The 24,740-nt window shown below is 43.7% G+C and overlaps 1 protein-coding gene across 2 annotated transcripts in view; it reads left to right on the forward strand.

Annotated features, from left to right (window-relative positions):
* tnnc1a (troponin C type 1a (slow)) overlaps window positions 1-24,740 on the forward strand; it is a 214,702-nt gene that overhangs the window by 165,451 nt on the left and 24,511 nt on the right. The window lies entirely within an intron of this gene.

Raw genomic sequence — 24,740 nt, forward strand, 5'->3', positions numbered from 1 at the left:
TCATAGAAAAAGTGACTCAATAATATCTTAGGCTATTACCGTATATATGGATTTATACAACTACATATTAATGTTCAAAATAAAAAACAACATTGTAGTTTCTCTTGCAGCAACAATGACTGGGAATCATATTATAATGTGCATGAATTAGGCATCACTCAATCAGCCAACATGATGTCGTAAACTAAAAAAGACAGCTCAAAATACCTTGACTCTTGAGCATTATCAGAGTTAGATAGGAGCCACTCGAGAGGCCAGAGACACTATCGTTCATGACTACACATGGAGCACCGCCTCACTCCCAAGGCTAATTCTGGCATGCTTTGCTCAGCCGTGCATGTGTGTCTGCGAGCTGGAAAAGCAGGCGCTTAAGATAAAACACTCAGTCAGATTCCAGAACTGTGTGTGTGTGTGTGTGAGTGAGAGAGAGAGGGAGAGAGAGAGAGAGAGAGAGAGAGAGAGAGAGAGGGGGAGAGAGAAAGAGAGAGAGAGACTGAGAGAGAGAGAGAGAGAGAGAGACTGAGTGTGTGTGTGTGTGTGTGTGTGTGTGTGTGTGTGTGTGTGTGTGTGTCCACAAGGATGGATAGCAATATCTGAAATCCATTTTGGACATTTTTGGTCGCCATGAGGAAAACAGGAAAACAGCTTATCAAGATGTCAAGATGTTTTCTGTGATGGGTGTGTTTAGGTGTAGGGGTTAGGGAATAGAACATACAGTTTGTACAGTATAAAAAGCATTATGTCTATGGAATGTCCTCATTAAACATGAACAACACATGTTGTGTGTGTGCTTGTGTGTGTGTGTGAGTGTGTGTGTGAGGGGCACTAGGTTATCTCCACTGATCTCTGTCTGAGATATACATGAGACTGTGAGTCTGGGAAGAACATCCTGACACAGGTTTATGTGTCTCTTCAGTCCGGTGGGTTGTGTTGGATCCAGCATGGAAGTATAGACAGTAACTCTTACTTAAGCAGCTGTCTCATGAGTTAGCTTTGCTGGATTACCCATCCATTGTTGGGCCACCTCATATCATGTCCTTTATATGCGGTTTGTTATTTTTAACTCTGATATACCTTTATCTGTACAACAGTTGTTCTAAGTAACACTTTTTAGTTAACTTGTACTTAAAGGGATAGTTCACCCAAAAATGAAAGTTCTGTCATCATTTACTCATCCTCAAGTTGTTCCAAACCTGTATAAATGTCTATGGTCTGCTGAACACAAAGGAAGATATTTGGAAGAATCTTTGTAACCAAGCATTTCTCACAACAACTCGAGGGTAAGTAAATTATGACAGAATTTTCATTTTTGGGTGTACTATCCCTTTAATGTCTTAACTTAATAGTAAAAATCTAGTAATTTGTACTATTCACATAATATGCCTTAGTTACTCAGAAAACCTAAGTTAAAATTAACTGGTTTGAGAGACATTTTATCAAACAAGAATGGGTTTTTGAGGTGGGGCAATATACTTTTCACTCATTCAGTTATCTGTCTCTAGTTGCATTCACTCATTCCCCAAAGTCATCTTGAATGTTGAATTGTCAATACAACTGAAACATTTGAGAGAACATCACATAAGCTGCCTTCATAAATGAAATGTTGATTTTCCTAAAAAAATGTGTTCGAACTCGCCATTATGGTGATTAGTGTTCCCTTTGGTTGGGCACTTAAAACTTAATTTATATTATTGTAATTCTCTTTCTATTGATGCAATAAGAAATCACAGTTATGTTTTCAAAGAAAGGGGAATAATAAATAGGTTGCTTTTTAACTTCTGACTGAATCATTCTAACACTTACATCATAAACACCTTGTGAAACTTTTAATTGAGTTGATATAATCCATTTATATTTGTGACAATATATCACAATTAACCACTCACAGACTTCAACATTCAGCATGCAAAACATAACAATGGTAACAATTAAATGTTATTTATTATATATTAATTGTAACAATTACAATTTGATTTGATGTTTCTTGTTGTGCTACTGCTGACACAAGACAGCAACTAAAATTCCCAAATAAAACAAACAAACAAACAAACAAACAAAAAAATAGTACAACAGACAATCGCATAATTTATTCATGCCGCAATGCACTCTGGGAGACAGTAATTCTGAGTAGCTATGCTAAATCCATAGATTTCCATAGACATACACTAGATGTCGCCTTGGCTACGGCAGTTCATTGGAACGAATGCATCAATAGAGCCGCCATCTTGGAACAGGGGAGCCCCTCCTCTTTAATGCATCAGCGTCAAAGGTCTAACGGAAATAAAATCTCTATAAATCTCTATAAATCTTGGGTACATTCCTGTTTCGATTTCATCCAAGACTTAACTCGAGAAGTGAACATTTTAAGCTCAGTCATGGTTTTATGTTCAGTGGGTAATGAGTTCCACAACTTTGCAGTGATGATGAGCATTGAGCAGATGACAGTCTGTTGATCGCGTGAAAGATCTTATCATTGCAACGCAGTTTCTGCACTCACTAATGATTTCACCAATGCAAACATGAGGCATATAAATACAGTAAGAGCTTCGTTGTGCAGTGTAACAGCGTCATTGATTTCATAACGAGTTTTGGCAAGTGTCCAGATAAACTCGCGCTGTGTGATTGACAGCTTGGGCGATTGGAAAGGGATTGTTCTTTGATCGCTTTCTGTATATTAATCACAGTTTAAGTAAGATTATTTTCATCCTACTAAGAGAAACGATGTGAAGAGTGATCGCTACTTCCATATTAAATCACTACTTACCGCTTGCTGGAATATAGTTGAAATTGCCCCCTTCGTCAGTATGAAACGCTGAGAGAAGTCTGCTTGATATTATTCCAGGTTAGAAAAACAGTCCGTGGTGAAATGGACAGAGCTAACTAACAACTTCGAATTAAACTTTTGCGGTATCCGATTATAGATAAACATCAACCACGTCTGTTGACATTTCGCCATCAATACGCCTGTGTTCCTGTGGGCGGAGGTTACGGTTCTAGTGACATCACTAAAGAAGGAAGTAGAGGGGTGTAGTCCAATCCAGCCGTTCGTTGTAGTCAACTTCTGTTAAATAAAATATCTCGCTTGGCATTGAACTTTGAGCTTTATAATTTTACAGATATTATTTATACTCTAACAACAACATTACACACTAACTAAAGTTTGAAACATGGGATCACATAGAACGGGACCTTTAAGATGTTTGTCAAATTTTAATTGGGGGTCAAGGATCAATCCAAGGTATTTAAAATCTGTTACCAATTTTATAGTTGTGTCTTGCAAAGTAATCTGAAAATTTTGTTCCACATTTTGTCTTTTAATAGAAAAACACATTGCTACAGTTTTAGTTGAATTTAGCACCAACTGATTTTGAATGAGCCATTGACTGACCTCAGCCATACAAGTGGTCAAAACCTCCGCTGACTGTTCCGGTGACTTAGCGGGTGCATAAAAAACAGCATCATCCGCATAAAGTTGGCAATTTACATCTGGACAGTTAACTTGTACTTAAAGGGATAGTTCACCCAAAAATGAAAGTTCTGTCATCATTTACTCATCCTCAAGTTGTTCCAAACCTGTATAAATGTCTATGGTCTGCTGAACACAAAGGAAGATATTTGGAAGAATCTTTGTAACCAAGCATTTCTCACAACAACTCGAGGGTAAGTAAATTATGACAGAATTTTCATTTTTGGGTGTACTATCCCTTTAATGTCTTAACTTAATAGTAAAAATCTAGTAATTTGTACTATTCACATAATATGCCTTAGTTACTCAGAAAACCTAAGTTAAAATTAACTGGTTTGAGAGACATTTTATCAAACAAGAATGGGTTTTTGAGGTGGGGCAATATACTTTTCACTCATTCAGTTATCTGTCTCTAGTTGCATTCACTCATTCCCCAAAGTCATCTTGAATGTTGAATTGTCAATACAACTGAAACATTTGAGAGAACATCACATAAGCTGCCTTCATAAATGAAATGTTGATTTTCCTAAAAAAATGTGTTCGAACTCGCCATTATGGTGATTAGTGTTCCCTTTGGTTGGGCACTTAAAACTTAATTTATATTATTGTAATTCTCTTTCTATTGATGCAATAAGAAATCACAGTTATGTTTTCAAAGAAAGGGGAATAATAAATAGGTTGCTTTTTAACTTCTGACTGAATCATTCTAACACTTACATCATAAACACCTTGTGAAACTTTTAATTGAGTTGATATAATCCATTTATATTTGTGACAATATATCACAATTAACCACTCACAGACTTCAACATTCAGCATGCAAAACATAACAATGGTAACAATTAAATGTTATTTATTATATATTAATTGTAACAATTACAATTTGATTTGATGTTTCTTGTTGTGCTACTGCTGACACAAGACAGCAACTAAAATTCCCAAATAAAACAAACAAACAAACAAACAAACAAAAAAATAGTACAACAGACAATCGCATAATTTATTCATGCCGCAATGCACTCTGGGAGACAGTAATTCTGAGTAGCTATGCTAAATCCATAGATTTCCATAGACATACACTAGATGTCGCCTTGGCTACGGCAGTTCATTGGAACGAATGCATCAATAGAGCCGCCATCTTGGAACAGGGGAGCCCCTCCTCTTTAATGCATCAGCGTCAAAGGTCTAACGGAAATAAAATCTCTATAAATCTCTATAAATCTTGGGTACATTCCTGTTTCGATTTCATCCAAGACTTAACTCGAGAAGTGAACATTTTAAGCTCAGTCATGGTTTTATGTTCAGTGGGTAATGAGTTCCACAACTTTGCAGTGATGATGAGCATTGAGCAGATGACAGTCTGTTGATCGCGTGAAAGATCTTATCATTGCAACGCAGTTTCTGCACTCTCACTAATGATTTCACCAATGCAAACATGAGGCATATAAATACAGTAAGAGCTTTGTTGTGCAGTGTAACAGCGTCATTGATTTCATAACGAGTTTTGGCAAGTGTCCAGATAAACTCGCGCTGTGTGATTGACAGCTTGGCCGATTGGAAAGGGATTGTTCTTTGATCGCTTTCTGTATATTAATCACAGTTTAAGTAAGATTATTTTCATCCTACTAAGAGAAACGATGTGAAGAGTGATCGCTACTTCCATATTAAATCACTACTTACCGCTTGCTGGAATATAGTTGAAATTGCCCCCTTCGTCAGTATGAAACGCTGAGAGAAGTCTGCTTGATATTATTCCAGGTTAGAAAAACAGTCCGTGGTGAAATGGACAGAGCTAACTAACAACTTCGAATTAAACTTTTGTGGTATCCGATTATAGATAAACATCAACCACGTCTGTTGACATTTCGCCATCAATACGCCTGTGTTCCTGTGGGCGGAGGTTACGGTTCTAGTGACATCACTAAAGAAGGAAGTAGAGGGGTGTAGTCCAATCCAGCCGTTCGTTGTAGTCAACTTCTGTTAAATAAAATATCTCGCTTGGCATTGAACTTTGAGCTTTATAATTTTACAGATATTATTTATACTCTAACAACAACATTACACACTAACTAAAGTTTGAAACATGGGATCACATAGAACGGGACCTTTAAGATGTTTGTCAAATTTTAATTGGGGGTCAAGGATCAATCCAAGGTATTTAAAATCTGTTACCAATTTTATAGTTGTGTCTTGCAAAGTAATCTGAAAATTTTGTTCCACATTTTGTCTTTTAATAGAAAAACACATTGCTACAGTTTTAGTTGAATTTAGCACCAACTGATTTTGAATGAGCCATTGACTGACCTCAGCCATACAAGTGGTCAAAACCTCCGCTGACTGTTCCGGTGACTTAGCGGGTGCATAAAAAACAGCATCATCCGCATAAAGTTGGCAATTTACATCTGGACAGATTTGTGGCAAATCATTTATAAAAAGACTAAACATCAAAGGTCCCAGTATAGAGCCCTGTGGTTTGCCCCTTTGAATGCGTAAGAATGGTGACTTATCCTGACCAACTTTAACACACTGATGTCTGTCTTGAAGATAAGATGTGAACCAGCTAACTGTCTCAGCAGAAAAGTTAAAGGATGTCATCTTGGATAGTAGTAGGCTATGACTGACCGTTTCGAAAGCCTTTTTTAGATCTAAAAACACCGCTCCTACCACCTGACTCTTGTCCATGGACTGTTTTAGATTTTCAATCAAACAGCAGTTTGCAATTTCGGTTGAATAACCCGGTCTAAAACCAAACTGCTGTGGGTGGAGGAGCTGATTGGTTTCCAAGTGGTCAATCAATTGTGCAGCTACTACTTTCTCCAGTACTTTTGATAAAATAGGCAAAATGGATATGGGCCGATAATTGCACATACTGTCCAAACTTCCTGCTTTGAATATTGGTATTATGACGGCCTTTTTCCAATCTGAAGGAAATTTACACGTTCTTATTGACAGATTAACTAGATGTGTCAATGGTCTTCTCAGGACACTGCTGTATTTTTTAAGAAAGCAACAATCAATATTAAAAATATCATTTGATTTAGAATTAGATAATTTTGCAATAATTGATGTCACTTTTGTTTCATCAACTGTTTGGATGTAGAAACAATCTGCCGAGGCAGAAGGAGCTGAACAATTTAAGTTTTCAGTTGTTGAAAAATCTTTACACAAGTCTTCTACTGATTGCACAAAATATGAGTTAAATTTGTTTGCCATTACGGCAGCGTCATTCAAATTTTTGCCATCTATAGTAAGTCCCCGAATTCCTTTGTGTTTAGTTGTTTTATTAGTCAAGTTATTTAAGTATTTCCAGAGAGAATTATTGTTTCCCTTTGCATTTCCTATAAGTTTAGTATAATAAGATGCTTTCGCTTTTCGTAATTCATGGACCACTTTATTTCTTAAGCTTTTGTAAGTTAAGATATCAATATTAAGCTTTGAGCTTAAAGATTTCTTTAGGGCCATATCTCTCATCTTCATTAGCTTTTTCATGTCATTATTTAGCCACGGAAGGGTATTATTATTTTGTTTGTATTTCTTTTGCTTTCTAAATTTTTCTATTAACCCTGAGATTGCTGCTGTCATAGAATTGCAACATTCATCCACATCCTCCATGGCCATAATCAGAATCAGAATCAGAATCAGAATCAGAAAGAGCTTTATTGCCAAGTGTGCTTGCACCCACAAGGAATTTTTCTTGGTACTGAAGCTTCCAGTGCACATATACAAATACAAATACAACAAGAACATAGTAATACAAATTCTAAGAATGAAAATATATAAAAAATAAATAAAAATAGTATAAAAGTAAAAAAATAGGGTCACAGTTGGGTTTAGTCTGAATAACATTTACAGATTATAAACATATTTACAGTATTTTGAGTAGTATGAATAATATAGATATAAATATCACCTGAGTTTATTGCACTAGACAGTGGGAGTATTGCACTTACAGGCATATGCTTTGGGGGGCATGTTAAGTGTTCAGAAGGGAAATGGCCTGTGGAAAGAAACTGATCCTGTGCCTGGAAGTTCTTGTGGCCAGTGATCTGTGTCGCCGTCCTGACGGTAACAGTTCAAACAGGGGGTGTCCAGGGTGAGTGGAGTCTGTGATGATTTTACCTGCTCTCTTCCTCACTCTGGAAGAGTACTGGTCCTGGAGGGTTGGCAGGGGGGCACCAATAATCCTCTCTGCAGTCCGGACTGTCCGTTGTAGTCTCCTGATGTCCGATTTGGTAGCTGAACCAAACCAGACAGTGATGGAAGTGCTTAAGACAGACTCAATGACGGCTGAGTAGAACTGGATCAGCAGCTCCTGTGGCAGATTGAACTTCTTCAGCTGGCGAAGGAAGTACAGTCTCTGCTGGGCCTTTTTCACAATGGAGTCAATGTGATTTGCCCACTTCAGGTCCTGGGAGATGGTAGAGCCCAGGAACCTGAATGACTCCACTGCTTCCACAGTGCTGTTCATGATGGTGAGAGGGGGGAGTGCTGGGGTGTTTCTCCTGAAGTCCACGATCATCTCCACTGTTTTGAGCGTGTTCAGCTCAAGGTTGTTATAACTGCACCAGACAGCCAGCTGTTCAACCCCCAGTCTGTAAGCAGACTCGTCACCATTTTGGATGAGACCGATGACAGTGGTGTCGTCTGCAAATTTCAGGAGCTTGACAGAGGGGTCTTTAGAAGTGCAGTCATTAGTGTACAGGGAGAAGAGCAGTGGGGAGAGAACGCACCCTTGGGGGGCGCCAGTGCTGATGGTGAGGGTCCTGGATGTGAGTTTCCCCAGTCTCACTAGCTGCTGCCGGTCCGTCAGGAAGCTGGAGATCCACTGACAGATTGTGGATGGCATGGAGAGCTGAGTCAGTTTGGCTGTGAGAAGATCAGGGATGATGGTATTGAAGGCCGAACTAAAGTCCACAAATAGGATCCGTGCATAAGTCCCAGGTCTGTCAAGATGTTGCAGGATATAGTGCAGTCCCATGTTGACTGCATCATCCACAGACCTGTTTGCTCTGTAAGCAAACTGAAGGGGATCCATCAGGGGTCCGGTGATGTCCTTCAGATAGGCCAACACCAGTCTTTCAAACGACTTCATGACCACAGACGTGAGAGCGACAGGTCTGTAGTCGTTAAGTCCAGTGATTTTAGTTTTTTTGGGAACCGGAATGATAGTGGAGCGTTTGAAGCAGCAGGGAACTTCACACTGCTCCAATGATCTGTTGAAGATCTGCGTGAAGACTGGGGCCAGTTGGTCAGCACAGGCTTTTAGACAAGCAGATGAGATGCCGTCTGGGCCTGAAGCTTTCCTAGTCTTCTGTTTTTTGAAGACTCTGCTCACGTCCTCCACACAGACCTTAAGCTCAGGTTGGATGGCAGAAGGGGGGAGGAGAGGGGTTGCAGGAGGTGATGGTGGATGTGTGAAGTGCACATCAGGGCGGGTGTGAGGTGTGAGTCTGGGCTTCTCAAACCTGCAATAGAATGCATTGAGAGTGTCAGCCAGTTGTTGATTCTCCACAGATGGGGGGGATGGTGATTTGTAGTTGGTGATGTTCCTCAGGCCTCTCCAGACTGATGCCGGGTCGTTGGCCGAAAACTGGTTTTTCAGCTTTTCAGAGTAGCTTCTTTTAGCAACTCTGATCTCCTTTGTCAGTTTGTTTCTGGCCTGGTTATACAAGATTTTATCCCCACTTCTGTAAGCATCCTCTTTGGCATGACGAAGCTGTTTGAGTTTCCCAGTAAACCATGGTTTATCATTAGTGAATGATAAGAATGTCCTGGTAGGAATGCATGTATCCTCACAGAAACTGATATATGATGTTACAGTATCTGTGAGCTCATCCAAATCGGTGGCTGCATCTTCAAAAACAGTCCAATCAGTGCAATCGAAGCAGGCCTGTAGATCCTGCTCTGCTTCGTTGGTCCATCTTTTTACAGTCCTTAATACAGGTTTAGCTGATTTCAGTTTCTGCCTGTAGGTCGGTATAAGATGAACCAAACAGTGATCAGAGAGCCCCAAAGCTGCCCGTGGGACGGAGTGATACGCATTCTTTATCGTGGTGTAACAGTGGTCCAATATATTACTGTCTCTGGTAGGACATGTAACATGCTGTCTGTATTTTGGCAGTTCACGGGAGAGATTTGCTTTGTTAAAATCCCCAAGAATGATTAAAAGAGAGTCTGGGTACCTTTGTTCCATTTCAGCTATATGTTCAGCCAGCTGTTGTAGCGCCGCGCTCACACACGCGTCTGGAGGAATGTAAACATTCGCGAGAATGAATGAGGAAAACTCCCGCGGCGAGTAGAAAGGTTTACAGTTTATGAAATGAGCCTCTAAATTAGGAGAGCACATCTTCTTCAGTGTTGTTACATCTGAACACCAACTTTCGTTAATGTAGAAACACAATCCACCACCTCTCGTTTTCCCCGTTAGTTCCGCGATGCGATCCGCTCGGAACAGCTGGAAGCCCGGCAGATGTAGTGCGTTGTCCGGTATGGCTTCACTCAGCCAGGTTTCAGTGAAGCACAGAGCAGCGGAGTTTAAAAAATCCTTAGTGCATGTGAGGAGAAGAAGTTCGTCCATTTTGTTAGGAAGAGATCGGAGATTCGCAAGATGAATACTGGGTAGTGCAGTGCGGAGGCCGCGCTCGCGGAGTTTAACCAGCGCGCCGGCGCGCTTCCCGCGTTTGCGTCTGACCGCGCGTTTTAACAACACCGCTGCGCCTCCAACGAGAATGTCCAGTAATAATTTACTGTAATAATAATTTGTTCCCAATTACAGTTCTTTAGTTCCCTTTCAAACTGCACAGTTTTGGATTTAGGGGTAACTAATCTTATATTATTATCATTATCAGGTTTACCAAAATATTGCAGTCTCTTTTTAGTGAGTTTTCTAACTGTCAGGGTCATGTTGTGGTCTGAGAGTCCAGTTATCAGATTATAGGTCCTAGTAATACGCTCTGGCCTGTTAGTAAAAGCCATATCAATGAGCGTTTTTGTTTGCCGAGTAATGCTCGTAGGCCCTTTAATCATTTGTTCATAGTCAAATTTAGTCATTATAGTTTTTAATTTTAGTCTACAAACCTTATCAGACCAATTGATATTGAAGTCACCATACCATATTGTCTCTCTATGAACCTCAAGCTGTTTCGCTGCCTTACTCAGCTCATCATAAAAAGACACATTATGAGAAGGTGGGTTATAGAGGACTACAATATTAAAGTTCATTGATGTTGATAGAGTTACATTAAGAGCAAGGCATTCGAGGGGGGTGTTAAGTTCTACTACGTGACATTTAAATATATCTCTGATGTAGATTAGCACGCCTCCCCCTTCCCAGAGTTTCTGTCCTTTCTGTAGCATTGATATCCAGAAACGTTGATCATATTTGTTGAAATATTGTTGTGCAGCCAGGTTTCCGTCAAACAAATATAGTCCAAGTTGGAGACCAGGAGAAGTGCTGAGATCTGATCCCTTTTGGAGATTAGACTGCGGATGTTTAATTGTCCTCCTAGTATTCCTTTTGGTTTGCTCACAGGTTCCCAGAGCACTCGGACATGATTGACCGTTTGAAAGAAAAGATGTTCTTTTTGCTTTTGCGTAGCACGACTGGCCATATTGGAGCGCGTTTGTAGCGTCTTGCACGCCCCTCCATTAGCACGCCTCGCTGCCCCACTGTTTACCGATTGAGAGTCATCCCGCGCGGTTCTACATCTGCATAAAACCGTAATCGGCGCGGTCTGCATAATCTCAGCACCCGCGCATGAGTCTATCAAAGAGAATGACTCACCGGTCAGGCTGCGATCCGTTGTACACAGGCGGCTAAGATCAATAGCGGTGCACTCATCGGCTTGACGCTGCTCCTGTAGTTCCTGGCTCAGAGCCAACAGCTGAGCGGGCCAGGGCTCTGCTCCGCAGGGCTCCAGTGTGTGCAGGGGCAGTGCCTCCACGTATCCACCAGCACCTAGCCCCACCTGCTCCATAGAGCTAGCCTGCTTCTCCAGCGAGCTTGGGCCAGGATTTAGGTGTATATCCCCAGCTAAAAGCATAAGCATCAGTAGTATTTTGGATGCTTGTGCTTTGCCCTGCTGAGATGTTGCCTTGTTGCCCTTGTTGTCCTTGCTCCTGTTGTCCTTGCTCCTGCCGCTCTTCCACCAGAATGACGACCAGATGGTATACAGAGTGTTGTGTCCATACCCAAACATATAGAGCTTAGTTTGTTTACCATAGAATAAGCCGTCTGAGATACCCTCATAAGATGAAAACTTGGTACTCCAAACACAAAACAACAATAATAAAAGTGATAAAATACAAAGGGCTTGAGTGGAGCCCAGCAAACCACCCCTGCCTTCGGCAGCCATCTTTCTCCACCCCTCATTACCAATCATGTTTCATCTTTTCTTTGTCCCGCAATACTTTTGCCACATTAAATAAGTATGTACTAAAGTAGTAAATACATCTTAAATAGCTAATCTGCAAGGAAGAAACAAGCCATTGAGGCTCAAGCCCACCTTGTGCAAAACTCACACATACATAAGATTTGTGGAATTGCATAATAATCATGGATGTACTGTTTGAAGATTGACAGGGAGAGGACAAGCATACTATTAGGCAGAGGTGGGAGTAAGTCACACATGTGCAAGTCACAAGCAAGTCTCAAGTCTTAACCTTCAAGTCTCAAGCAAGTCCAAGTCAATTTTGTGAAAAGCAAGTCAAGTCAAGTCGTAGCTTGGGTCACAAGTCACTGGCAAGTCATACAAACGTTTGATGATTTCACTGAATTTATATATTAAAATAAGTTAAAACTACAGAAGTTGTGGACTATGGTTTTGTTTGCAACATTTTTTTAAATATGCATTTCCACATACAGCTGAGTGGTTACTACAATAAAAATCTAAAATTTCAAACTACATAGCCTAAAATGTAAATGGAACTGAAATTAGGCCAACATTAAAGCATGAAATAATAAATATGCCTCAAACATTGCAGAAGACCATTAAAAGGTATTAAACAATTCAAGTATAATGGTTCCTATCCCACCAAATGGCATTCTTAAAACTGGCATCCCCGTTATATGAGTTATATATTTTTAATTATGAAGTTAAAACCGCCAATAGGTGGCGCCAAATCACCGTCTTAATGTACGAGTCATAGAAGCATTCATTCAACTAATTTGTTCAAAACGGCAGATTCGTTCTGGAACTAAGCAACTAGGTCACTGAATCACAAATACGCATAACTCTTTCTGTGGCTTGTTTGCAGAGCCGGACAGTAACTGAGTACATTTACTTGAGTACAGTACTTAAGTACAATTTTGAGGGATCTGTACTTTACTCGAGTATCTTTTTTGGGGAGTACTCATGACTTTACTCAAGTACATTTGAGAGGCAAATATTGTACTCTTTACTCCACTACATTTCTATCCATAACTGTGAGTACCCGTTACTTCTAAAAAAAAAAAAAAAAAGGAAAAAAGAAACATCTCGGAAACCCTCTCAAATGTGATTGGATTGTGCAGGCGCCACTGATTGGGACAGCCTATCAGCAATCACCTTCAGCTTTTCCGCCAAAGTCAACTCCATGGTCAGATTTAGATAAAAGACGAAACCATGGACGAAACAATGGATGAAGACGCAGCAGGTCCATCCCGGGAGCGATATTTTTTTTCCCAGGATGGTAGGGGAAGACTCATGAATATTCATTAGGGAAGTCATCCCTGATTGGTCTTAACCCCAGTGACGGGTAGGTTTAGGGGCGGGGTTATGGAGGTCATAAGACCCCCAGTGACAGGTAGGTTTAGGGGTGGGGTTAGGGGTAGGTCATCAGACCAATCAGGGATTACTTCCCTAATGAATATTCATGAGTCTTCCCCAACCATCCTGGGAAAAAAAATATCGCATCCCGGGAATGTGCCAAGCCGTGGCCCCACCTCGCCAGACTATTTCAATTTTCTGAACAAGTTAATGATAGTTTTCGCTTCAAGTGTTTGCTGTGTTTACCCATGTAAGCACTGTGGCAGTAGTAATGCAATATTTAGAAAATGTACTCTTGTACTCTTGATACTCAAGTACTTTTAAAAACAAGTACTTTAGTACTTTTACTTAAGTAGACATCTGACTGTAGTACTTTTACTTGTACTTGAGTAAAATTTAGCAAGGGGTATCTGTACTTTTACTCAAGTAATGTAGCTGTGTACTCTGTCCGCCTCTGCTTGTTTGGAACTATTGTCATTGGAGAAATAGAGCAAAAACAGAGAATATTTGGAATATTATGTCTAAAATGTCACATCACAATATTCACTCTTTGTTTACTGAACTGTTTTATAAAATCATTATCACATTTACAATCGCACCAATATTCTGCAAATATTTTTTAATATCATATGTTATAATTAAAAAATTATACTATATATTTTTATAATAATATAATTATAAAAATAATAAAACCCATACTAGGGCAATTTTTCCACCACATTTTGAATTTTGGGTGCATATTAATTCTGCTGGCATTTTGCCCCCAACCCCCTGATAACATCTAACCCTGCCTTAAGAGAAACATAAAACACGACAAAACATTAACAGTTTTCTATGTGGTTTTTGTCATTGGAAAGAACGACATATTTGGCTTTAAAGCATGATTGGAAAGAAATGTGGCAAATGTTATACAAAACATATGCCATCATTAATTATCATTTGAATATTGACAACATTAAGCTACATTTGAAAACATAATTGTGTATAAAGAGGCATGCTGTTTTGACCAATATTCTCTCTAGATTTAAAGATAGTCAAATTAACTATAACAAACAGGTTAAACAAGCCATAGCTTACTTTTAGACGTGGTGAATAAAATTCGACTGTTCGAGGTTGTGATGGTCGTCCGATATTCCTTGCCTGTTATTATGCGTACAGCGAATCTTCTTGTATGAATATGATCAATTTCTAGTGTTTATATCCAAAAAGAAGCGATGCTGGGAGATTTTTGTATTTAGAGCGCTCACGCGATGTATGTTTTTTCTGGGCTTGTGCAGCGTCACGCAATCGCGCAGAATCTGATGACTGGCGTCAATGGTTCCGTTGCTTTCATTTTGTTCATCAATTGATGTTGCGATGATTTATATAAAAATGTATATCAAGTCATTCTCGAGTCATACAGTTCAAGTCAAGTCTCAAGTCATTGGATCTCAAGTCAAAGTCAAGTCGAGTCATTTTCTTAATTTAGTCAAGCAAGTCTCAAGTCCTTAAATTTGCGACTCGAGTCTGACTCGAGTCAAGTCATGTTACTCGAGTCCCCCATCTCTGCTATTAGGACTGTACTTACAGGTTACAAGCGCCACACTGTTTTTTTCCATTAAAAGGTTTGAGTACAATCGGTAAAAAATCAAAGTTAGGAACAACACAGCCAAAAGTGGGTATTGAGAATCAACTCCTGCATATTGTACATTTTAAACACAAGGGTTATTTCAAATAATATCTAAAGAGTACAGCACATTCACAGTTCATTTTCTTCCTCCAAGCAGAGAAATGTACACTTAACTTGACTACTACCATCCACACAGTAACTAGACTGATCATATTTCTTTAAGCCATGTTTTGCATGAATGGGGTTACTTTAACTGTACAAAATCAATTTGGTCAGAAATAAACATTTTGTTGACCTTGAAACGAGATAAAGGCAAATTTACATTTGACGTGTTTCATGGAAGTGGCTGGTCTGAGAAGTTTTGAGGTCTGCATCTGAAGCTTGTTGCCAAAACCTGCCTGGAACTACACGATAATACGATACATTATCGTGCATGTCCAATTCTCTGATTTGTTTAAGTACAATCTGGATTAAAGTAACAATATCTAGTAATCACCATCACATGTTCCAATGTATTGGGAATGAAAATATTAGAACATGAGCTAGACAACTTGGCTTATATTAGTCTCTTAAACTGTTGGTTTCCAGTCTTGTGAAACAGAATCACATTCATACAGAACCTTCCTCCCCCCCTTAAATCAGTGTAGTGTTTTCAGGGACTTGCCTTTGTTTTTCAAATGCTATACAGCGCATGTCTAAACTCAACACACTTCTATATTGATTTTAGTTGCACACAAAGTCAAAGAAACAATACAATGCAGCAAATAGAAAAGATCATTCCCAGGTAGAGCTCGCTGCATACATGAGGTAAAAACACAGCAGTCTTTTTCCATTTAGGCAGCAAATTAATGCAGTTGTGGCATTAATACTGACAAGTTTTAATTAAAGTTTTAATAACAAGCTAGTCAGTATTGCAAAACAATGCACTCCCCAAACCCAATATCTATCGCCTAGTAAACACAATATACATATACAGTAAATATGGTTCTGACATGGTTAGCACCTGACCTGTTATTGTTCTGTTGAAAAGCTGAGGTGGCAGAGAAAGAGAAGCAGTTCGAGGATAGTATAGAAAAACCAAAGTTTGACTCTGAGGCTGGACTTGTGTGTTACACTGCAAAGCTAACTGGTGACATCCTTCCAGGACTGTCAGCTGAGTTAACCATTCTTAAAACTAAGTGTTTAGTATCCCTGCAACAACACTACCTTACACAGTTTCTTCCTTAGACTTTTGCTCTGCAGTTGCAGAATATGAACCTTTGCCACATGGTGTTGTCTCAACTTATGAAAGGTACAGACAACCAGTGAAATTAAGCTAAAGTGGTGGTTGTCTATGCCATCTTGAGTCTCAACAATGTGATCACGAAGACCAAATATGTTCTCAGACCCTACTTCTGCTTTCACGACTCTGTTTACAGTTTTTCTCGATTGCTTAAACACTATAACCAGGCTTTTGAACTAAAATTTCAAAACCATAATGCCATTTATCAAAAAGCACACCCATTTCCCTAAACTATAAACACTATTCCCTGTTTTGACACATGAGTCAGATTTGTTGAACTGTCACTGCAAAACTCTACACACAAATCCCTTCATTTCTCATTGCTTAGACCATGTTGTCATTTAGAAAGCACTAGCATTCAAAATTGTTCACTCAAGTCAGCACAGCTTCAGCTCAGTTAGCACACAATTACCCAGGTGGAAACACTAAGAGTCAAAATTGAACACACATCAATCAGATCCTTCAATAGATAGATAAAAGGGCCCAAATCCGTTTATTGTGTTTTGGAACAATGGATCCAGAAAGACATGAAGGAAGAGGGATAAGAATGAGGAGGAGGAAGGGCAAGGACAAGAAGACAAGCAGTCTCAGATGAAATTCAAGCCACTTTAGTTGCCCATGTCTTTATCAATGGTATGACTATGAGGGAGGCTCGGCTACGAGTAAGGCCAAATTTGAGTCACTTTACCGTCGCCTCGAGAACCTTCAGGGAGGTGTGGTGGCAAACAAAATTCTATCACTGAATAAGAGACAAACATTTCCAATAGTCTTTGATGAGGTTTATTTTCTTGCAAGAAAAGGCCAGCAGTCGTACAGTCAGACAGTGTGGCTGCAGAGTGTGACAGTGAAGGGAGGGCTTCCTTTCTCCTTTATAGTCTTGACTCCCAGAATGTTATCTTTCTAGGTATTTCAACCATATGTGGAACATTCTTAGAGGTGTCCATCATATTGTATCCTTGAGTGGAGAGACCACAAGCAACATAACTTACCAGTTTTGGAAATGTTGTTTTGAATTTATTGCACCAGTGTCTTAGACTATGTTGTAGTGTGTGTGATTTTGAGGGCTTGTGTGTCCTGTCTGAGGGCAAAGTTTGGTTTTTCAGCAAGAGTGAATGGTTTTGAGTGTAGAGCTTCATTTTGACCTGAAAATAGGATGTTTGGGGAATTGGGTGAGACGTTATGGATTTGTGTTTATAGTTTTGAGAATAAGAGGCATAGTTTCAAGAAATGTGTTTAAGCAATCGAGAAAAACTGTAATAGAGACACTGGGCACTGACAGGCTGCTGAGTTGATGTTAGAGGCCTGTTGGATGCAGTGCTCAGCTGAGCGAATCACTTTAACGGTACCTTGACTTGGTATTACTAGGCCTCCGTTGTTTCTGAGGGTAAGCAGATGGTATGTATCGCCAAAAGATGGTATGGTCGAAGCTACCAAACTACTACGACATTCATTGCATGCAAGTTTTCTCATGACTTGCCTAACTACAAATCCCACAATGTAAACAAGCGCATTGTCAGTTAGGCACCCAAAGTTTGTTGCTAAAAGCTATGGTCCAACACAACACCAGTGATTTGCTCAAAGGGAGAGGATGCAATGTTGTCGTCATCATGGTCCTCAGCTGGCACCACAGATGACCTGTCAACAGTTGAGAGACACATGGTGTCATCCTGTGGTTGAACGTTGCCTGTCTTCCCTGGAGCAATGCCACAGCGGACCATAATGCGCCGGAAATAACTCTGGAAGTGAGCAACAGTTGGATTGTTGTTCCATCCACCTGAAATTAAAAAGGTAAGTATATTCCAGGTAAGTATATATATATATATATATATATATATATATATATATATATATATATATATACACACACACACATTTATTTTTTTGAAAACTTGTGTGTTTTTTGTAGAATTGTAATGTTTGTTTTATCTCAATAACATTGCTCACTTAAATACCAGCTCCTACCTGAGGCCCTGATGGAATTAAAATACAATTCCAAGTGGTCTTGACTAAAGCGGTATGTGCACACTGTCCCTCAAGCAGCTCTGGTATCATCATGGTGAAGTAGTCAATGTTGATGACAAAACCAGTCACAGATAGATACCTTTAAATTAAAGAAAAGAAGCTTCAATATTCCAACACTGACTATACAAAACCATAAACTTAGTCTGTTAATATTTACTTTAAATATATTAGTTTTTCTCGATTGCTTAAACACATTTCTTGAAACTATGCCTCGTATTCTCAAAACAGTAAACACAAATCCATAACGTCTCACCCAGTTCTCTTACGAGAGGTTCTCTCGTATTGCGTAAGTTGCTTACGCATCGGGAAAGTCTTCTTTCTTCGAGATCTGAAGCCAAAAAATTATCCTTAATTTTGTATTCATTGTCAACGCAGTGCGGCAGCCGGCAGACCTAGGCAGGCTGTATAAGCGTGCTCATTGGCTGCCCGGCGGCAACTGCTTAAGCCTATCAGTGAGCACTCTGAAACGTGGCCTCCAATGAGGGCGCTTTGCGCCCTCCACACCCTTCTAACCGTCAGAATGGGTGTGGCCAGCGTGTATATAACCAGTGCTCACAGGCTAAATATCTGATTTTCTTGTCTTCAGCGAAGCTCTTCGCATCGCTGGATCTTGAGAGCCGCCGCCGTTGAAACCAGCGACCAGCAAGCCCAGGACAGCGCCTGAAGAAGCCGGCCGCCTTCGCCGCCTTCAGCCTTCCGTGCCTGCTATGCTATCCGGCGTCATATCCTTTACTGCTGTGTGTTCGCCTACTGCGACACACGTTTTCTCTCTCTCTAAAAGAGCACGGGGCATTTTTCTAAAAATGCCCCGTTTTTCCCGCGGCTCGTGCCGCGCCCCGCTCAGCAACGGAGACCGCCACCTCATCTGCGCTCTCTGCCTGGGCCGCGAGCACGCCGCCACCGCACTCTCCACGGGCGGCTGCCCTGAGTGCCAGGAACTTTCAATGTCGACCCTGCGGGCTCGACTTGAAGTTTTTGACCAAGATGTCGCTCCGCCTGTCCCTGCTGGGCCGCGCAAGAAGAAGCGCCGCTCACAGCGACCACCGGAGACCGACGAGGCGCGTAGAAGCTCGCCGGATCCTCTCCCTCGAGCTTCTCTCTCGCCTACCGCGAGCTCTCTAAATCGTCGAATGCTCCATTCTCCGCGAGAGTTTCTTCACACGCCTCATCGACACTCTCACAGATTGACGCGCCGCTGAGAAGGGGTATAATGCCATTCCCCCCGTGGAAGAGGCGGTCGCAGCGCACCTTTGCCCGCCCTCTGGTTGGCGCTCAAAGGCTGCCCTCCCGTCTAAGGCTTGGAGGACCACATCAGCCCTCGTCGGCCGCGCTTTCGCCGCCGCTGGGCAGGCTGCATCTGCACTCCACTCTATGGCCGTACTGCAGATTCTCCAAGCTAACCTCCTCCGTGATCTGGACGAGAAGGGTTCGGAGTCTGCTTCCATCACGGATTTGAGGAGCGCGACGGACCTCTCCCTTCGCGCCACGAAATCCGCTGCCCAGGCCATTGGACGGTGGATGGCCTCTCTGACTGTCACAGAGAGGCATCTCTGGCTCACGCTCGCGGATATGAGGGAGTCTGAGCGCGCAGCGTTCCTTAACGCCCCCCTCTCCCCCACCGGCCTGTTCGGCCCAGCGGTAAACGGGATCGTGGACCGCTTTTCGGAGGTTCAGAAGACCACACAGGCGATGAATTTGTTTCTGCCTCGGCGCTCCAGGCCTGCTGCACGCCGTCCTCGTGACCAGCCTGCGCAAAGCTCTGCCCAGCGCCCAGCTCGACCTCCGTCCTCGCAGCGACGACAGGGCGGCCGTCCTCGCTCTCGCTCGACCAGCCGCATCAGGCCGCCTCCTCCCCGGGGACCCCGGCAGAGGATCGCGGTGAAGCCTGAGCCTGCAAACCTCCTAGCCCGAGGAAAGAAGCGACGATCGTGTCCCGCCGCGGCCGGACCATCGTCAAAGCTTCACGCTCTGTCAGTCCCCGTTGCCACGGTTACTGCAGACACTCATCTCGCAGCCAACGAGCTGGTGAATTCACCCTCTCGCCTGCACACAACCGCCGTTTTCACGGCAACCCAGAGAAATCTCGAAAAGAGCATTATGCCTGGTCGCACGACTCGCGCTGTATGTGTTTCAAATGCAGTAAATGTGCCCACTTATCTGTGTTCACCTCTGCACACAAGCACCATAAACCCCGTGTTTCTCACAGAGCCCGCTCGCATAAAGCAGGCAGAAGCCGCTTGAGTGTTAAAAGTAGGTCACGTGTCCACCCCGCTGTGCCCACACCTACTCACTGCCCGCTCTGTTACACAACCCCTCACGACCGGTCATGTTATAAATACAGATGCTGTGCCCGCTCCCACACGCTCACACATCCTCTCGAATACTTCGCCCCCGACGCCGCTTTCAAGCGTTGTGCCTCACACTGTATGTTCCCCGTCCAAAGCCACCGGGACGCTGTGTGTAAAACGGGCAGTAATCGCTGCTTGCGACCCGCCGTATCTAAGCACCGAGAGCGCGCGCACCGCGCCCGCCCCTCCGTTTCGAGCTCTCGAGCCCGCGATCAGCGGCGATCAGAGCCCGGAGGCCATTCTGCCCCTGGCTGTACACGCGAAAGCGTGGGAAGCTATTCCAGGCCTGTCAGAATGGGTGCTGAGCACAGTAAAACAGGGCTATACTCTGCAGTTCGCTCGCCGCCCTCCGCGCTTTCAAGCGCGTATCGAGACCAGAGTGAATGGGGAAGTAGCACATCTACTTCGAGCAGAAATAGCTACACTTCTGTGCAAAAGGGCTATAGAACCGGTTTCCCCTTCTATGAGCGAGTCGGGCTTTTACAGCCGTTATTTCCTCGTTCCCAAGAAGGACGGAGCTGTCAGACCAATTTTGGATCTGAGACGTTTGAACAAGGCTCTTATGAGAAGACCGTTCAAAATGCTCACAACCAGACAAATTCTCGCGCAGATTCGCCCGAGGGACTGGTTTATATCTCTCGATCTAAAAGACGCGTACTTTCAGATCCAGATAATACCCCGTCACAGGCCATTCTTGAGATTCGCCTTCGACGGTCAGGTATATCAGTACACCGTCCTGCCGTTCGGCCTGTAATTGGCACCCCGTACATTTACGAAGTGCATGGACACGGCTATCGCTCCCCTGAGGGGTCGGAGAATGCGAATTCTGAACTACTTGGACGATTGGCTGATTCTAGCAAAGTCAGAGGCCGAATTCATCGCCCACAGAACAGTGCTTCTAAGCCACTTGGACAGTCTGGGGCTTACGGTCAACTGGACCAAGAGCTCGCTAGTGCCCAGTCAATCAACCTCTTTTCTGGGTTTGGATCTGGATACTGTGGCAATGACGGCCCGCCTGTCGACACAGCGCGCGCGCTGCATTCGACGCCTGGCCGCGTCCTTCCGGCCGGGCAGCACCGCACCTCTCAAAACATTTCAGAGGTTGCTGGGTTGTATGGCCTCAGCTGCAGCAGTGCTTCAGCTGGGTCTCTTACGAATGCGCCCGCTACAACGCTGGCTGAATGCCCGAGTGCCTCACAGAGCCTGGGCTTCCGGCGGCATCCGAATCAGAGTGACTCAGAGCTGCGTTTCAGCACTGAAGCCCTGGTTAGCGGCCGACTGGTACCAGCGGGGAGTGACAATGGGAGCCATCTCACACCACAAAGTTATCTCGACGGATGCTTCCACCTCAGGTTGGGGCGCTCTTTTCGAGGGCAAACCGGTTTTTGGCCTGTGGTCAGACCAGGAAAAATGCCTCCACATAAACTGTTTGGAGATGATAGCGGTCGAGAACGCGCTCAAGCGCTTCCTCCCATTCATACAGGATCACCATGTGCTAGTCCGCTCGGACAACATGTCCGTGGTATCCTATGTGAACCGACAGGGCGGTGTCAGATCCAGGAATCTGTGCAAGCTGACAGAACGCCTTCTCGTGTGGGCTTACCGCTCGTTGCGCTCGCTGAGAGCCGCGCACGTGCCGGGCCACCTGAATGTCGGTCCAGACAGGCTGTCCAGGGACAACATTCCCCCGGGAGAATGGTCCCTGCACCCCCAGACAGTCCAGTTTCTCTGGCGCCTATTCGGCAGAGCGGAGATCGACCTCTTTGCGTCGAAAGACAACGCTCACTGCCCGAAATTTTTCTCGAAAAGCGAGGACGCGCTGTCCCAGACATGGCCCAGCCTCCCACTGTATGCTTTTCCTCCGATCTCCCTGTTGCCACAGGTCATTTCGAGGATCAGAGAAACGCACCACTCAGTGCTTCTTATAGCCCCGCGCTGGGAGAACCAAACTTGGTACCCAGAGCTAGTGAGGCTGTCGCACTCATCCCCATGGCCGATCCCGGTGAGAAAGGATCTCCTCTCCCAAGCCGGAGGATCGATCTGGCATCCCCATCCAGAGCGTTGGTCTCTGCATGCATGGGTGATCAACGGATACCCGTTGACCTGCCAGAAGGGGTCGTGAACACGATCACACAGTCTAGAGCCCCCTCTACGAGACGGCTCTACGCGTCTAAATGGTCGGTGTTTTCTAAATGGTGCGCTACTAAGAGCTTGGATCCACGCGCATGCGGGGTCCCGAGGGTGCCCTCCTTCCTACAAGAGCTGTTGGAAAAGGGCAGGTCCCCTTCCACGCTCAAAGTGTATGTGGCGGCTATTGCAGCGTTCGCTGAGACGACGCGCGGCAGGGCAATAGGAAGGAACGAGCTCATTATCTGCTTCCTCAGAGGAGCTAGACGGATGAATCCCCCGCGGCCCCCCTCGGTTCCTATTTGGGATCTGTCCTTGGTCCTGGAGGCCCTGAAGGCTTTTCCCTTTGAACCGCTCGAATCCGTGGATTTAAAGTACCTGTCGCTTAAAACCGTTTTTCTGATAGCTCTGTCTTCAGTTAAACGTGTGGGGGATTTGCACGCTTTATCTGTTAGCCCTGCATGTCTTGAGTTCGGGCCGAATGACTCGAAAGTCATTCTCAGACCGAGACACGGTTACATCCCCAAAGCGATTGGAACCCCTTTTAGGGCACAAGTCATTTCCCTTTCGGCTCTGCCAGCATCCGATAATGGGGACAGTGATAACCTCCTATGCCCTGTCCGGGCGCTGAGAGTTTACATCACGCGCTCTGCCGCTTTCAGGCGTTCAGAGCAGCTCTTTGTTTCCTTCGGCGGACGCACCAAGGGTCTCGCCGCCTCGAAACAGAGCCTGTCCAGGTGGATAGTGGACGCGATTGCAGCAGCTTATGCCTCCAAACACCTGCAGTGCCCTCTGGGTATCAGAGCCCACTCTACTAGAGGCATGGCCTCTTCGTGGGCCTGGTCCAGCGGAATTTCTATCCACAATATTTGTATGGCGGCGGGCTGGGCCTCCCCATCGACATTCGTGAGGTTTTATAACCTGGAAGTTCCCGCCTTACAGGCAAAATTACTGTCAGTATAAGTGACATATATGCTCTGCCCAGTCTCTCATGTGCAGACTACGTTTCACATGCTGGCGATATTTCTGGTATGATACTTAGGGTGAAGTGTTTTATACTCAGACCGGTTGGACCGCTCTGTTTCTCATTCCCCTTTACGCGCTGTTTACCGGAGCTGGCCCGCGCTGCTGGCCGCCCGTATTCCACTCTGTGGCGCGGGGGTCTATTCTCTTCATGAAAGACAGACTATGTCGCTCTTTTCTTACCCTAATAAGTGCTTATTTACTGTGTGGGCTCGCTCTGCCGGCCCTACTGTTTTGCACTGTTATATGCTTATAGACCGGCCGCGCCGCTCTATTTTATATACTGAGTGAAGTGCTTTGTACTGTGTTGGCCCGTCTCTCCGACCGGCCACCTATTCCAGCAGAATGTTTTCCCCGGTCTCCCTGGGATTCATGGGCTGGATGCTCGGTGCACACGGTGTTGACAAAGGGTTCCCGATGCGTAAGCAACTTACGCAATACGAGAGAACCTCTCGTAAGAGAACGTACTCGGTTACCTAATGTAACCTCGGTTCTCTCTAGAAGAGGGAACGAGTATTGCGTAACCTGCCGTGTCGCGCCACGAGCTTTTGCGCTTCAGACTGCGAAAACCAGATATTTAGCCTGTGAGCACTGGTTATATACACGCTGGCCACACCCATTCTGACGGTTAGAAGGGTGTGGAGGGCGCGAAGCGCCCTCATTGGAGACCACGTTTCAGAGTGCTCACTGATAGGCTTAAGCAGTTGCCGCCGGGCAGCCAATGAGCACGCTTATACAGCCTGCCTAGGTCTGCCGGCTGCCGCACTGCGTTGACAATGAATACAAAATTAAGGATCATTTTTTGGCTTCAGATCTCGAAGAAAGAAGACTTTCCCGATGCGTAAGCAACTTACGCAATACTCGTTCCCTCTTCTAGAGAGAACCGAGGTTACATTAGGTAACCGAGTACGTTCCCCAAACATCCTATTTTCATGCGTTATTGGCAGCGTCACCATCTGGTTACATGAATTGTGACTCATCCCTCCATGGAATCTCTTGTTTCTTTTTCCATATCGTCACTCGCGTCTCACCCATTTCCGAAGGGGATTATAAACGTTTCTTCCTTGGTCTATTATTTTCGTATTCTTTTACTGTGGTAAAGTAGAAAAACGCTGTA

The sequence above is a fragment of the Squalius cephalus genome (assembly GCF_949319135.1).
Source record: "Squalius cephalus genome assembly, chromosome: 18".
Lineage (NCBI taxonomy): Eukaryota > Metazoa > Chordata > Actinopteri > Cypriniformes > Leuciscidae > Squalius > Squalius cephalus.